This window comes from Perognathus longimembris, chromosome 6 (genome assembly GCF_023159225.1).
Source record: "Perognathus longimembris pacificus isolate PPM17 chromosome 6, ASM2315922v1, whole genome shotgun sequence".
In the NCBI taxonomy this organism is placed as follows: Eukaryota; Metazoa; Chordata; class Mammalia; order Rodentia; family Heteromyidae; genus Perognathus; species Perognathus longimembris.
Genome location: NC_063166.1, coordinates 53,579,896 through 53,594,834, shown reverse-complemented (window position 1 = coordinate 53,594,834; position 14,939 = coordinate 53,579,896). Strand labels below are relative to the sequence as shown.

The window sequence follows — 14,939 nt, the reverse complement described above, 5'->3', positions numbered from 1 at the left end:
ATGTATTCTATGAGATTAAAAATGAAAAAAAAAGGGCTGGGAATATAGCCTAGTGGCAAGAGTGCTTGACTCATATACATGTAGCCCTGGGTTCGATTCCCCAGCACCACATATATAGAAAATGGCCAGAAGTGGCGCTGTGGCTCAAGTGGCAGAGTGCTAGCCTTGAGCAAAGAGAAGCCAGGGGCAGTGCTCAGGCCCTGAGTCCAAGGCCCAGGACTGGCAAAAAAAAAAGTCTTGCTATATTGCACAGATTGGTCTTCAATTTGCAGTCTTTCCCACCTCAGCTGCCACAGTACTTGGGATTACATGAATATGCTACTGTCTGGTTCTATTAGACATTTTTAATAAGTACCAGTGATATTAATTTTGAATTTCACAATACCCACTTATCTGTAGTAAATTCTATTTACGTATTTGCTATTTATGATTCTCTTTGATCAATTTTGAAATTCTGAAGTTTGTCTTCTAAGGATGAAGGTGCCACTTTGCTGAGGTTCTCTAGGGTTGTGTTCTGTGTCTTTACTTCTCACTGCTGCTACTTCCCGACGATTGGCTTAGGTTTACTTTCCCTTTTGTAATGTCAGTATGCATGCTAAGTTCGTTAATTATCTTTTTGTTAATGCATTTAAGTTATAAATCTCTCAGAATGTAATGTCTGAATTACATACTTCAAGTTTTATTAATATGTAGAATTTTCATTTAGTATTTCCCTTTTTATTTTTATTTTTTGTATGTGTTTTTGGTGGTACTGGGATTTGAACATGAGCCATTCTACTATTCTATTCTTTTAGCTATTTATTGAATAAGGTCTTGCATTTATGCCTTGGCCACTGTGGACTGTGATCATCCTAGCTATGTTTCCTTCTAAGTGGGATGACAAGCACACTTTTATTGATTGAGATGGGGTCTTACAACAGGCTGGCCTCAAACCACAGTCCTCTGGATCTCAGGCTCCTAAGTGGCTGAAACTAAAGAAATGAGACACTGTCTCCAGTTACTTTTTAACCCTCAAAAACTATTATAAACATTTCAAAATTTCCAAATACATGGAAATTTTCTAGTCTTTTCAGTCCTATTTCTAGCTTAACTGAACTATAGAATTACTACACACTCCACACAATTTCAAGACCTTAATATTTGTTGAGACATATCAAGGCCATAGCTATAGCCTTTGTGAACCATACTTTGGCTGTAGTTGTTTACTTGTAGCTGTATAGCTGTATTTGTATATACTTATATTTTTGTTGAAAATCTCTTATGCTTATTGATTTATTTTCCTGTGACAAGTCTTGGGGCTTAAACTCAGGGCCTAGGCACTGTCCTTGGGCTTTTATTTTTGCTCAAGGCTAGCTCTCTTCCACTTGAACCACAGTGCCACTTCCAGCTTTTTGGGTAGTTAATTGGAGATACCAGTCTCACAGATTTTCCTGCCTGAGCTGGCTTCCAATTGTGAACCTTAGATCTCACTCTCCTGAATACCTAGGATTACAGGCATGAGGCACCAGCTCCCAGATTTCAGTTTTCTTTCAATAATATCTCCATAGCATATCCTCTTCCCTTTCACTTTCACCCTTTGTCTTTTGTAAACAGCAGGGTTTTTTAAAATCAAGTATGAATAATATCTATGGATGAACTGGAGTGTTTACATTTAATATGAATGTTAAGTTTGGGTTTAGAACTTTATTTTGTGCTACTTTTTCACTTGTCTCCTTTCTTAACTCTTTTTGGATCATTTTTTAATGCTTCATTTGTTCCTATCTACTATTGTAGAAGTGATTCATTGCTTCATTCTTTAGTAATTACCTTTGAAAATCAACAAAGTTCACAAATTAAGCAAAACCTTTACCTGATTTCATTACCTCTTTCCAACTCAAAAGCTTTTTCAATCTCCCCAACATTATATTTTTACATTTTCTCAGAATTGTCCAAATATTAACCATCTTCTTTTCACTGCTTTATCTCACCTGCTTCCATTGGACTTACCTTCCTTCCAGGAATATACTTGAGAATTTCCTTCAACAAAGACCTTTTAATAAATGTCTTTGTCTTTTAAATGGTCTTCTTTTCAGAGGAATAACTTTGTAATATACTTCAAGTACATATGAAAACAGCTTAAGAAATTCAATGAAAGCTGTGGATCAATAAGAGAGTAGGGGCAGGGAAAGAAAAATAGGTTCTGTTGAGGTAGATTCTAGGAGGGGGTAGGACTAACAAGGAAGTTGAGTATTTCCAAAGTAGATTATTTGCAACTATAAAAACAGACCAATGAAATGGGATGGGACAAAAGAGATAAGGAAAAGTGAGAGAGGGGGGTGAGACTGGAATAAAGTATAAACATGTGTAGAAATGTAACAATGAAATCCCTCCCTGTATAACTAAAGCTAATAAAAATTAAAATAAATGAATACTAATCTACTTCTACTGTTAAACTTTTCCCTTTACTATACTACTAAATGTAACTATGTAGATTCTATTTTATTGTGCTTGGGTTGTTTCCAGATTTCTTAGATTGTCTTTTTTTTTTTTTTGCCTCTCCTAAGGCTTGAATTCTGGGCCTGGGCGCTGTCCCTGAGCTTCTTCTGCTCAAGGCTAGTGTTTTACCACTTGCGCCACAGCACTATTTCTGGCTTTTTCTGAGTCGTTTATTAGAGATAAGAGTCTCAACAGACTTTCCTGCTTGGGCTGGTTTCAAATCTGAAATCCTCAGATCTCCTCCTCCTGAGTAGCTAGGTTTACAGGTGTAAGCCAACAATGCCCAGCCAAGTTCACGTTTTTTAATGGGTATCTTATTCATTCTGTAAAATTGTTAGTCACTACCTCTTTAAGTACTAGTTCTATTTCCTCTCCTCTCCTGGAACTTCAATTAAACACACATCTCCAGATTTCTAATTGGTCTTAGGAATTCAATTAGGTGTTTCTCTACAATGAAGCCTCTTCAGCTCTACCTTGCTCATTTTTGCTTTTGAGTTTTGTCTATTCTGCTGGTAAACCCATCTGCTATATTTTTATTGTAAGTGTCAAGCTTTTCACATCTACATGAAGCAAAGGCCTTTTATCAGATGTGCAGAGACTTTTACAGTTCACTGTCCCTGTTGATATTTTCAGTCTTGACAATAATTTGGAGTACAGTAAGTGGTGGAGTTTAAAATCTGTACCATCTCGGGCTGGGGATATGGCCTAGTGGCAAGAGTGCTTGCCTAGTATACATGAAGCCCTAGATTCGATTCCCCAGTACCACATATATAATAAACGGCCAGAAGTGGCGCTGTGGCTCAAGTGGCAGAGTGCTAGCCTTGAGCAAAGAGAAGCCAGGGACAGTGCTAAGGCCCTGAGTCCAAGGCCCAGGACTGGCCAAAAAAAACAAAAAACCCAAAACAAAATCTGTACCATCTCCATTGTCTTAGGTATTTATTCACATATCTGTTCTCCTGCTGGTCCTTAATTCACAGGGCTTTGTATCTTTCTTGTTTAGTGCCTTGTGTTTGTAACTATGGACTGACTGTTTATTTTCCTGTCTTAATTATACCTGGGATTCACCAAACGTAAGATAAACATCTGCTTGCTCATAGACTGGCCTAGAAGTACTGTCTGTCCAGATCAACTCTTAAATCTACAATGAGCTTCTGTATGCCAGCATGTGGTTCATATGATCAGCATAAAGAACAACTTGTGGTACCCACTTTCAGGCAGCACCCTCCTATCAGTCCTGGGTCTGGGGTAAGGAAAGTGCTTACCTACCCACCCCACCACACACACCCCAATGCTGGAGACAGAACCCGGGGCATCAAGAATGCCAAGCAGGAGGCTGGGAATATGGCCTAATGGCAAGAGTGCTTGACTCATATACATGAAGCCGTGGGTTCGATTCCCCAGCACCACATATATAGAAAACGGCCAGAAGTGGCACTGTGGCTCAAGTGGCAGAGTGCTAGCCTTGAGCAAAGAGAAGCCAGGGACAGTGCTCAGGCCCTGAGTCCAAGGCCCAGGACTGGCAAAAAAAAAAAAAAAAAGAAAAGAAAAGAATGCTAAGCAGGGACTCTACTACTAACTACACTCCCAGCCACGGAGTGCTAACTTCTGACTCACTTCTGCCAGAAGGTATCTAGGCTTTAGTGATTCCCGCTCTTAGGGGAAGGGTCTCCTATCCCACAAGCCTGTGTTTTAATCTCTATCCTTTATGCCTAGAGATACCATCAGAGCTTAGAGTTTCCCCAGTTCACTGAAGGTCTGCAGGGCTGTTTATCCTACTAAGTATTCTCTCTGATTACCATCTTCCTCAGAATCATCTGGGTCACTCCCTATTTTTCAGAAAAAAAAATTAATCTTTTATGTACAACTGATTCAAACCTATCTCAAATCAAAAGGTGTATGTAGCCAACCCAAGTGCTTCCCCTTATCCCCAAGTGCCTTTTCCATCTGTAAGCTAACTAATATTTGGTGGTGCTGCTGCTCAAAACCACAACCAGATAAAAACCCAGCCACCCAAGGGCTTAGAAGGAAGAACATTGCTGCTAGGTGATGGGAAGGTTGGCTGCAGAAGGAAACAACTCCTCCTTTTCCTCATCCTCTTCCTCCTTTCTTTTTAATCACAGAAACAACTTCTTAATCCAGAGCTGGATATTCCAAAGTTCTCCCTTATCCATGCTTTTACTTTCTGATGTTTGGATTGCCCAACCAGCCACAGTTCAAATATGTATGATCACAGGGCAATAGTAGCCTAAGGCTGCATCACAATGCCTACATTATCCACTTCACTGTATCTCATGATGTACATATTGTATCACCAGGATTGTGAGTACTGTACAGTACAATAAGATTATACTAATGGTTCTACTTTTAGTTCTAATTTATAAATTCACTGTCATCGTAAGTATGTACCTAAAGAAGAAAGCATGACAAGGGTTCAGTACTACCTGCAGTTTTCAGTACTCACTGGCCATCTAGGAATGTATCCTTCTACAGACTGGAAGACTAATGCACCCCCAATCCCAGGGTAGAGATGTAAGGAAGTAAAGATCCTACAAGGGTATCTCCATACCACCACCAACCCCTGATGGGCAAATTTTCTAATTAAAAACATACAGTATTAGATGCCGGGTCCTGTGTTTTTATAAAATTCACTTTAGGGGCAGTTTCTGATAAGGAACTCTTGACCAGAGCATTGCTCAACCTCCTCCTTTAACTCCTATGAGAAGCTATTTTTCTGCTCCATTTTGTGATGAAGAAATAGCATTTGCTTAGTGGCAAAAAAAAAAAAAAAATCTGACCTGGTCTCAGTGCCTTTTGCAGAGGCTCACCTTTGGATTAACAAATTCTACTGCTAGGCATTTGTGTCTATGACGAAAGAGAACTTGAGTATAAAGGAGTTAATTTTTATTATCAATGACAACTCAAACTTCACTTTGGTTCCTTTTAAAAGCCAGTCATTTTATAATGCATTACTGCTCCAAGAGTGAATTAGTATAAGCACTTGGGGGTAAAGCCTAGCACACTCTTCTATAGCTGAGCCTATGTCTCCTCCTGGCTCCACAAGTATGTTTACTTCAGTAAAGAGTTAAAAGTATGTGCCATCTCTGCTAAGAAAATACATCCCATGGGGGCTGGGGATATAGCCTAGTGGCAAGAGTGCCTGCCTCGGATACACGAGGCCCTAGGTTCGATTCCCCACCACCACATATACAGAAAACGGCCAGAAGTGGCGCTGTGGCTCAAGTGGCAGAGTGCTAGCCTTGAGCGGGAAGAAGCCAGGGACAGTGCTCAGGCCCTGAGTCCAAGGCCCAGGACTGGCCAAAAAAAAGAAAATACATCCCATGGATCCTGAAGGAGAAGCACCTTAAAGGCCTAAAGAATCTGTGATCACGAAGTATGGTTGTTACTGTCCGCCTCTCAGCTCCCACTCACACACACAACATTGCCTTCTTTCTCCAGAAATGAATTAATTGGAATTTAGCCAAGGTAGGTGTCACTTCCTGCTGTAGCAAGGATGGCAGCTTAGTCTCACCTACTATGCTTTCCTCTTTACAATCTTTTAAAAGTTAAAACCCATCAGGATGCACTCGTACTGCTAGTGTGGGGGCTCATGGTTGCAATCCTAGCTACTCAGGAGGCTGAAATCTGAGGATCATAGTTCGAAGCCAGCCTAAGCAGGAAAGTCCATGTGACTCTCATCTCCAACAAACCACTCAGAAAAGGTCAGAAGTAGCACTGTGGCTCAAGAGGTAGAGTGCTAGCAGAAGCAGCTCAGGGATAGCATCCAGGCCCTGAGTTCAAGCCCCAAGACAGGCAAAAAAGAAAGAAAGAATTATACTCATAAATGGAAACACCTTTGTACTTTAAAGGTATGGTAAACCCTCTGTACATCACCTTTATGAGAACGAAAATAAAATAAAAATGTTAATATGTATCTGTTTAAATTTTCTTTTAAACTTTACAAAATAAAACTCAGAATCTTCCACTAAAAAGGGAAGCAATTTATGACATGAACTACTGCTCATGATGACATGATGGTGACTGGGCTTCGGAATCATACTAAAGCTAGCCTTCAGAAGTCCACTGACACATCACTAATAAGACTTTTCGTTAAACATCTTTATTTACTCTTCTGTTCTTTCTCCTTCCTTCAGTCACCGTGATTATTATTGTTTTGTTTCTCCCCTGTACTGTGGACTGAATCCGAGGTTTCATACTTGTTAAGTAAGCATTCTTACCTCTTAAGTCACACTCCAGTTCTGAGAATAGATTTTTCTTTCTAATGATAAGATTTTCTAATTCTATAGTACAAGCTATATGCTTTCTAAATATTATAGTACAAACACCAAGAACTAATCAGAAATAATAAGGTACCCAACAGAAATACAGGTAGATCTAATCCCTATTTGTATCAGTCTTCATGGGAAACAAACTTGGAGGGGGGGTTGGGGTTTTTTTTGCCAGTCCTGGAGCTTGAACTCAGGGCCTGAGCACTGTCCCTGGCTTCTTTTTGCTCAATGCTAGTGCCATTTCTAGTCTTTTCTATATATGTGGTGCTGAGGAATCGAACCCAGGGCTTCATGTATACGAAGCAAGCACTCTTGCCACTAGGCCATATTCCCCCAAACTTGGTTTTGATACAGCTGAGTTGTACATTTTAATTACGCAATGAGAAAAGTTTAAAAAAAAATACCACCTGGGTATGAACAATCTATGTAAAATGAGTCAGTTACACATTTCCATCACAAAGAGCTAGGACTCTAGAATCTACTCGTCTTCTTTGCCTTAAAGAGGTAGGGAAATGAAGGATGGGGTAACTGGCCTCCCTCACCAAACTTCCTCCACCTGACTTCCATATGTGGGAAGGCCTTGAGAAAGAGAATCTGCCAGGAGGTGAGGCGAGTTGGATGCTGAGGTGCTGGGCTGTGGAGAAACAGTCATCTCTAAGAGCAATGAAAGCTGCCTGGAGACCCTAAGCCCCAGCTCCCAAGTGCTTTCATTTCTGGCCTGGCAATGAGGGACTGTCCACACTCCACAACACCAATTCTACCTTCTTGTCAGTTTCTCAACTGAAGCCAGGTTGGAGATAATCCAGAATTTGCTTGCATTTGGCTCTGGAATGTTTTTGTGTTTATATTTGATGCTCTAGAAATCCAGATGACTTCAGGCAAAATGGCAATAGACTCACAGATCATAAGCACTAAAAATACTTCTCCCTTAGCCCAGCAAGCATGGATATCTCCTGGGTGCCATCACTATTTTACACATTGCTGGTATAGCTTATGGTATTTGGTTCCAGTCAAAAATGGGACCTAGGGACTGGGAATGTGGCTTAAGGGTAGATGCTTGCCTAGTATGCAGGAAGCCCTGGGTTCAATTCCTTAGCACCACATAAACAGAAAAAGCCAGAAATGGTGCTGTGACTCAAGTGGTAGAGTGCTAGCCTTGAGCAAAAAGAAGCCAGGGACAGTGCTCAGGCCGAGTTCAAGCCCCAGGACTGGCAAAAAAAAAAAAAAAAAAAAAGACTTATCAGGTGGTAGTAATGAGAAAGATGCAGAGGTGAGACAGGAGCTGTCACTTTAAATAAGAGGGCAGACAGACCTGAAAGGGGTTGGGGAAGCCACCTGTAGCTACCTAGGAAAAGGTCCCCCGAGGTAGAGGCAACACCACAAGACAAAGCTCTGGGGCATGTGTGCCTGAGGATGAGAGAAGGCCAACACAGCTGGAGCAAAAGGGAAAAACCACTGTAGAGACTGGCCAAGGAGGAGGACACTGAAATGAAGAGTGAATCCACCTGCTCCAGGAACAGACCTGCAGAGGTGGGAACTAGTTCAGAGGGCGGGGAAATAAGCAGGTGTGGGAGTGATCTAGGTAGAACCAACAGAGATGGTGAGACAATGGGTTTGAGGGTAGAGCTGATGGGATTTGCTAGTGTAAAAGACACAGGTTTGAGAGCAAGGAGTTAAAATTAAATCGAGGCTTATGGATTGAAAGCTGAAGCCCTTTGGCCTGCTTTTATTTGATAAGTGGACACTGAGCCCAGGAAGGAAAAAACTGAAAGCTATGGTCATATCACTTATGCCTGGGGTTAGAACTCCCAGCCCAGGCTTCTCACTGCCCATGTGCATCTCAGCCCTCCTGTAGCTCATGTGTTACAGCTGAGCCAGCAATGCTGATGACGGACGAGCCAGGTTACACCCGGATGCCCCAAGTTCCACAGTGACTGCCAATATGCAAGCATGCCACATAAATTACGGAAAGATGCTGGTGAAAAAGGTATCAGCCTTACACAGGAAGGTCGAACACAGGTCACAGCTGCCACAAGAAAACCAACATGATGTGGCAAGAAACTCCCATTTTTCTTGAGAGTCCTAAAAATCTAAATTTAATTAAAAACTGAAAGGGTGGCTCAGTTGTTTGATTCCATGGAGTAGAGTCTAGTCCACAGAGGGACATTAGGAACTTGTCTCCAGACATGCTAACATAGACCTTGTCTGCTTATAGCCTGCTCATGGTTATGGTCTAGAATTAAAGGTTTGGGTGGTCTTTTTCTAACTATTGAGTCAGCAGATGATACCCATTATCACTATTAACAGCTGACAACTTTTCAGCGGACCTCTTTTCTGACCAATAATGAGATTAACTAGCTAGCTGTCCATCAGGTTGTTTAAATTTTGGTTTTATGTCATTCTACAGAGCACTAAAATGAGCCCACTATTACAACAAAGAATGCACAAATTCTTCCCATACACTGACCCTTCAAAATCCCAATGATCTTTTCAAAGTTGTATAACAGAATATTCAAATAGTTACTAGCTCAGAAAATTATTTACACCAGCCAGATAGGAAAAGTACAGAATAATAGAATGTGTAAGTTTTGGGGACCAGGCGGGTATTCCAATCTTGCAAAAAATCTAAAAATCAGAAACTGTAAGGGATTCTTTATAAAGTTGCTGCCCATTGCTTGACAAGTAGGGAAAACATGTTACTTACAACACTTAACAGGAAAACAGAAGAGGTGTATGGTTTTAAACATAAGCATCTACCTGTTTCAGAAAAACCATTCTGAATTTGTCTGCCTAAGTAAATGGTCTCCCAGGAAGTCCCTGAGTTAATTCCCTATAATGTTAAGTGGCCTTCCTTGCCCAAGCTCTCACGTTTAGAAATATGTAATTTCTTTACAAACCATATGCTCTCCATCTAATAACCACTTATTTTCTGTGTTTGGTAGATTTGATCATTTTGATGCTGTCAATACTAGGTAAAACTGCTGCCTCTATGATCAACCTCTTTTTTCTGGTATGTGGTTTACAATGCATGAAACACTAGAACTAATGCTTTCTAAAGTTTACACCAATCAACTGTTTGACTTAACACAATGGCCAATTTCACCTGGTCCAATATCATAATATGTCTATAAGATCAAGAACAAACACCTGAATGTCAGTCAATGCCACTTACCTAGCCCAAGCTGTCCAGTCAGGCTTTCTGTGACAAAGGGAATGAAGCAAACCTACACTAACCAATATGTGACTACTAACCACTTAAAATGTGGCCAAGAACTTAATTTTTTATTTTTATTTATTCATTTATTTCTGTCAGTTGTGTGGCTTGAATTCTGGACCTGGGCACTGTCCCTGAGCTTTCTTGCTCAAGTCTAATGCCCTACCACTTCGAGCCACAGCTCCCCATCTGGTTTTCTGGTGGTTAATTGGAGATGAGTCTCACAGAAGTTGGATGCTGGTGGCTCACGCCTGTAAACCTAGCTACTTAAGAGGCTGAGATCTGAGGATCATGGTTCAAAGCCAGAGTGGGCAGGAAAGTCCATGAGACTCTTATCTCCAATAAACTACTAAGAAAAAGCCGGAAGTGGTGTTGTGGCTCTATATGGTAGTATGCTAGCCTTGAGCAACAGAACTTAGGAACAGCACCCAGGCTCTGAGTTAAAGTCCCAGGACTGACCAAAAAAAAAAAAAAAGAAAGAAAGAAAGAAAAGGAGAAAGAGGGAGAGGGGGGAAGAGAGGGAGTGGGGGAAGAGAGAGAGAGAGAGAGAGAGAGAGAGAGAGAGAGAGAGAGAGAGAGAGAGAGAGACTCACAGATTTTCCTGCCCAGGCTGGCTTTGAACCACAATCCTCAGATCTCAGCCTCCCAAGTAGCTAGGATTACAGGCATGAACCACCAGTGCGCAGCTAAGATCTTAATTCTTTATTTCATATGGACCATATGGACCTGATCGAAGCTTCTTCAGACAAGTGTCATTTACTTGCATGTATAGAGTTTGAAGGCCCAGCATAGAAATGCTTCATTAAAAAAATGAAATTCAGAATGCTTTCTTGCAGTGCCACATTTTCAACTCATGCTATCTTTTTACCACTGAATCTCTTAATTTCAACCTTCTAGTTTGGCATCCTCCCTTGGGTAATTACTATCCCAGGAAGGTAGAATTATACAGCCCTATAGAATATTCAAAAGGCAGAGGCTAGGCACCAGTGGTGCACACCTGTAATCCTAGCTATTCAGGAGGCTGAGATTTGAGGATCACAGTTCAAAGCCAATCTAGGCAGGAAAGTCTCTAACCCCAAAAAGCTGGAAGTGGAGCTGTGGCTCATGTGGCTCAAGGCAACTAGCCTTGAGCAAAAAGGCTCAGGGACAGTGCCCAGGCCTTGAGTAGTTCAAGCCCCAAGACCAGCACACACACATAAACACACACACAAGGCAGAGGGACCATGTCATTTAGTTAACATAGGACAATAGGACAGACCCAACACCTCCTGGTGATTTGCTGAGCATCCTCATTCCTACCCATGAAATAGGTAGCAAACAATGATAAATACCTTATAAACTAGGGTTGCTGTGAGGCCTAAATAGAGAAGAAACTCAAAGGATGGGATTATAAACAGCAAATTTAAAAATCAGGTTGGACTCATTTTCATTTGTCCCATGAGACAACTGTATGTCTACCTCCTTCAATAACTATTAAGTATTGACACCTTCTGCTTCCCAATCCCAACATTCCTTTCTTGCTGTCTTCCTCCAGTCTTCTCCTCAGTCCTCTGGGCCTCAATTGGCCCAGGAGCCAGGCAACCTACTTTTTTAACACTCCCTTTAGGAGGAGCAGGGAGATGTGTTAGGACTTAACCATCATTGCATGTCCAAGATGCCGAGGAACAGTACAATTCCTACCCTTATAATTCTCACTGACTCTTCTTCCTCCTCTGGATTTGTCTTTAATTTTAGCAAAGAAAAAACACTTGATCCTGTGTCATTTGTCTATTAGTTAAAGCTCCCAGGGGTAAAAGAATAAGAGTTCAAGGTCCCATACATTTAAAAAGTACCCCTGCTATATATAAGCCAATAGCCAATTAAATCATTTGTACTCAACTAGTTAAACTGAGTTTGGTTGCTATCTAATTATTGCAGCTGGTAGAGTTAAAACTCATTTAAGCAAGAGAATAATTGCTCAATTGTTACGATTCAGGATTTAAAACTCTCCAACAACAACAAAAAATGTTCATATATCACAGTATCACTCTAGCTTCTTATTCCCTTGATATAGACGGTCAGGGTTTGATTCCTAAATATGAAAGGAAAGAATTCTGTTATAACATAGTACCTATACCTCTACTTACTGGAAACTCTCTGCTTCCAAATCCTGAGATTTCTTAAGAAAGAAAAGTAAGAACTTTTGTTCCCCATTTTGGCCTCCTCTAGGCCTCAACTGACTCAGGCGCCAGAAACCCAGGCTTGCTCTGGAATCCAGGTCTGCACTGCTCAATGTATAGGAAATCTTATTTTTAAAAAAGGTCTGCCTTGACTTTTCCTTTTCTTGAGTAGACAGGTATCTGTGAGCATCTCCAGACTTTCAGAACTGGAAGCTGCATTTGGAAGGGAAACAAGTTAGCAGACCAAAGTAAGCTGACCTTTGAAAAGTTCATAATGGAATTAAGACAGCACACAGGTAGCATGCTGCAGGGTCACAGAGATTTCTAAGGGCCTGCAATTAACAGGAAGTCAAGACAAAGGCAATTGAAAACTGTAAGGAGGTAAAGGGAGGTGGGAGACAATGCTCAACAGTAGAGGGCTAGTGTTAGGTGTGCAAATTGCTTAGCCTAGGATGTGTAATCCTTCTGGGCCTATTTCGCCAGTCTCCAGAAAAATCCACCCAGGGACTCCTGAACCAGGTTTAAGCACAGTGAATGAACAGTTGAGCCAACAGTAACCTGGGAGGCTCCAGAGAGCCTCCAAAGTTTCATTTCCTGGGTGCTTCCCGTCTATCCTGACCTCTGACCTCCAGGGTTATTGCTAAACTGCCTTCTGTTTGCACAAGGACCGGGCAGGGAGGCACTTCCCTGAACAACTCTGATCCTACCGGGAGTGGGTGGTACTATCTCCAGGCTACAGATAAGAAAACCCGGGTTCACAGAGGTTAGGGAACCTGAGCCAGAGGTGATGTAGCCAGGACCCACCTGGCTCCATTTTCCCTCAAGTCCCTAACACGGCAACCCATCCCAAGAGGAAAGGTAAATACTCGTTAACTACGAGGCTAGCTACAAGTACTGGGTCCTCAGTGCTTTTCTCTCATGTACAGAGGAGGAGGATTCCCTTTATCAGAGAGGGAAATGAGAGATCCCAAGCAAAAAAAAAAAAAAAAAAAAAAGACTTGTTGGAAGCTACTCCCCACGGTATGGAGCCCTCAAAGAGCTCGTGGTTTACAATCCAGGAAGAGGACCCTGAAGCATCTCCTTCCCTCCCTACTGGGGCGCAGGCCCGCTAGCTCTCCCAGTCCAGGGCGAAGCCAGGCAGCCTTGGCGGGGCGGGCAGCGGGACGGGACGGGTGCCAGCATGCTTGGCTGGCCGGGCCGGAGGTGCCCGCTTCCGCCTGGGCCTGGCACCACCGGCCCATTCATCCTAGCCGCGGGCCGGGAGGGCCAGACAGAGCCCGAGGTGCCCCTCGACCCCAGTCAGGCACCCTCGTGCCGGGTTCCACACGGCCCCGCTGGGGAAACGGTGCCGAGGCCCCACCGCCAGGGGGAGCAAGGAGCCTCACCCCATACTCCGGGAAGTTGCCACGGCGGCCGCCGAGCGTCCGGCCCCGGACAGCACCCTCAACCAGACCAGTGGTGACTCCCAGCCCGCCCCGTCGGGGCCACCCCGATACGCCCGAGGCGGCACCTAGGCTACAGTTCGCAGGCTGGTGAGCTCCGTCCAGGGTCGTCCATCGTACCTACCCTCTTCCCCCAGGCCGGCCCCACCGTCTTCCGCCCCCCACCCCCACCCTCCGGCCCGGACTCCAGCCCCGGCAACGTCATCCGGCGGCTTCCCGAAACTTAACCCCTTCCTTAGCCAGCTGTGCGCCGCCCCGCCCCGCCGCCAACTTTCTTCACCCAACTTCTGAGCGCGCCGGCCGGCCCGACGGCCCGGTCCGGAGGGAGGGGTCGCCACGTCGCGCCGCGTAGCCACCGCGGTTCCCCGACGGCGGGGCGCAAGGTCCGCATGGCGGAGCGCGCTGGGGCCGACGCCCCTGCACGGGCTGGGCCTGCTAGACACCCCCCACTCCCCCCAGGTCCCACCCGAGGGGCCTGGGCGACGGCCCGGGCGGGAGGGCCGGCGCCGCCGGGGGAGGGGCCGCCAAGGAGACGTGTCACTCGCAGTGCAGCCAGCCCGGGCGCCCCGACGGCCTGGTCCGCGCGCCACCACCGCCGCTGCAGGGCCCGGCCAAGTTTTTTACCTGCAGCCGGAGACGCGAGAGGGAGAGCGAGGGCAGGAGATGCCGCCGCCGCGGAACCGCAAGAGAGGAGCCGGCCGAGCCTCCGCCGAGAAGCCGCCCCTAAGCAGCTGCAGTTCCCGCGACCCCGACGCCGTCCGCCCCGTCCGCCGTCCGCTCTGGCCGCTCGCTGGCTGCGTGCGCGCGTGTGGAGTCGTGGCACTTTCTGCCTCCGAGCTGGCGAACGGCCCCCTCCGCCGGGATCGCCGCCTCCTGCTTTCCCCACCCGGGCCAGCCATTCATCGAGACGCCTCTCCCCATTGGACTGCTCTCCGCCACTCTGCCGGTCGCTGGCCACTCAGGACGCGTACGGCCGAGCCGCGGCCGCAGCCATTGGGCAGAAGGGCGGGTCTACGCCGCGACCAATGAGAGAGGGGAGGAGCTGCAGGGAGCTGCGGTGGGCGGGGCAATGGGGGCGGGGCCGCGCAGCGCAGCTCTCGGCTCTGCGCGGGGGCGGGGCTAGGACGCCCGGCCTACCTAGGGAGGTCGCAGGCCGGCCCCGCCCACCCCGAGGCGGCGGCGGGGCTGCTGGCTTTCGTTTAAGTGGAGCGGCCTCCGCCTAGGAGGGTGAAGGAAGGTTCGATTCCTGGCAGTCCTGGGCCTACTACTCTGAACTCCCGCGGAGCTGAGATGGCGGAGGGTGTCACCCTGAGCAGGATTGCGCAATCTAGGAACAGCAGGAAAAATGCTTTATTTAAACCCA

At 45.1% G+C, this 14,939-nt stretch overlaps 1 protein-coding gene across 6 annotated transcripts in view; it reads right to left on the bottom strand.

Annotated features, from left to right (window-relative positions):
• Positions 1-14,452, bottom strand: part of Rrbp1 (ribosome binding protein 1) — a 68,742-nt gene extending 54,290 nt beyond the window's left edge. For all 6 annotated transcript variants that reach the window (XM_048348753.1, XM_048348754.1, XM_048348755.1 and 3 more), the window contains exon 1: positions 14,201-14,452. The gene's annotated coding sequence lies outside the window, so the exon portion shown is untranslated. The remainder of the gene's footprint in view (positions 1-14,200) is intronic.
• Positions 14,453-14,939: the final 487 nt, after the last annotated feature.